This window comes from Panthera leo, chromosome A3, assembly GCF_018350215.1.
Source record: "Panthera leo isolate Ple1 chromosome A3, P.leo_Ple1_pat1.1, whole genome shotgun sequence".
NCBI classification, from domain to species: domain Eukaryota; kingdom Metazoa; phylum Chordata; class Mammalia; order Carnivora; family Felidae; genus Panthera; species Panthera leo.
In genome coordinates this window covers 24,672,476-24,674,203 of record NC_056681.1, presented here as the reverse complement: position 1 = coordinate 24,674,203, position 1,728 = coordinate 24,672,476, and the positions used below count along the sequence as shown (strand labels likewise).

The 1,728-nt window shown below is 40.0% G+C and overlaps 1 long non-coding RNA gene across 1 annotated transcript; it reads left to right on the top strand.

Moving 5' to 3' along the window:
* Nucleotides 1-260: 260 nt before the first annotated feature.
* Nucleotides 261-1,497, top strand: LOC122214919. Its single transcript, XR_006200156.1, has 3 exons — nucleotides 261-347; nucleotides 1,068-1,103; nucleotides 1,396-1,497. It is a non-coding gene; the product is annotated as an uncharacterized LOC122214919 (long non-coding RNA).
* Nucleotides 1,498-1,728: the final 231 nt, after the last annotated feature.

Genomic DNA, 1,728 nt, shown 5'->3' with positions numbered 1-1,728 from the left:
CCTTTAGCTGTCTCTGTTCCAGAACCTGTTCTACCCTGGAAGGCTGAGTCAATAGCTCCAGATTTTGCTATTCATGCCACACCTTGTCCCATGACTAGGCCTTCTTCTGACATGGACTATAAGAGAAATGATAGCAATAATGAAAATAAGAGCACCTACTTCTGTTACCTTTAACAAGCACCCACTCCGTGCCAAACTTGGCATACGTCCTTTCTCATTTGGGCCTCATGACATCTAATTATTTTATCCATTTTACAGATGAGAACACAAAGGCTCTGAGAGGTAAAGTCACTTGTCTGTGACCACACAGGCAGGAAGTTGCAGCGCTGGAGACAATCCTGAGAATGGTTAGCTCTCACAGTCCTTGTCCTTTGCGAATTATGAAAGTTAAATGAAATCACGGGCCTCATAGTATAACGCATTTTTATTAAAATAACTTTTAAAAAGAATTGCATGTTTCCTGACCCCCATCAGCCAAAGCAGGCTGGCATTTGCTGTCACATCTCTTGCAAGAATTCCTTGGAAGCTTTGGGGGTGTCTTTCCTGTGTTCCAAAACAAGTCCTGTCAGCTGCCACATGACCTTACCATTGCTAACCCTAATTGAGTAGGTACTTAAAGGGTGCCTGGCATCTGGCCTAGCATTCTATGCACGTGATTTCATGTACATGTCCTAACATACACATATTAAATATAGATAAACTAAATCCATACATTCACACACACATATATAAAATATTGATTCTATTTCACAAATGAGGCACAAAGAAGTAAGGGTGGTAGCTATTGGGAGCATCCAGAGCTCAGGGCTGGCAAAGCAAGCTGTAGTATCCATCCCCACAATAGTGATCCTGGCATGTCTCCTGGCCTGAAATCGCGGGGTGATTTCAGGAGTCGTTCCTAATCGTACACCGTCCCCAAGACTGGTGCTCTGGCTCTCATGGACATTCTATGAGCTACCCAACATCCTTTATTGAATCTCTTTCCTAAACAAACTGGAGCGAGTTGGTTTCTTTTATTTGCAACTAAGATTTCTTTTCTTTTCATTTTTCTTTTTTTTGCAACTAAGATTTCTGATTGACACGCTCCATGGCAACTCTATCAGGTATGTGTATTATTTGTATTATTTTGAAAGTATTTTTGAGTTATTTAATCAATGTTTTAAAGTAATTGTATAGGTGCTTGTGAATCCACCATCCCCAAATAAAATGCAGAACCTCACAACCGTTTGCCCTCTTCCACACCCGGCCCTTTCCTGGACCACGTAACCATCCTCTTGAACACTGTGTTCATCATTCCCTCTTTTTTATTCTCAAAAATTTCTTTTGAGTTATAATATACATGTAGTGAAGTGCATAAATACCAAGTGTACAATTCAAATTTGTATGTGTGTATAGGTTTTTATGGAACCAGATCAATATACAGAATATTACCTATGCCCCAGAAGAGGGCATGACCCCCTCATGACCCCTGCCAGCTAATTCCTGATGCTCCAGAGAAACCAGTATTCTTGCCTCTATTACCTTATGTTTGTTTTGCCTGTTCTTAAATATTAAAAGAAAATGTATACAAGTGTACTTTTTATGGGTGTATGTTCTTTTTTTTTTTAGCTTCTTTCTTTCTCTTTTAATTTTTCTAAATGTTTTATTTTTGAGAGATAAAGAGCGTGAGGAGGGGAGGGGCAGAGAGAGAGGGAGACACAGAATCTAAAGCAGGCTCCAGGTTCTGAG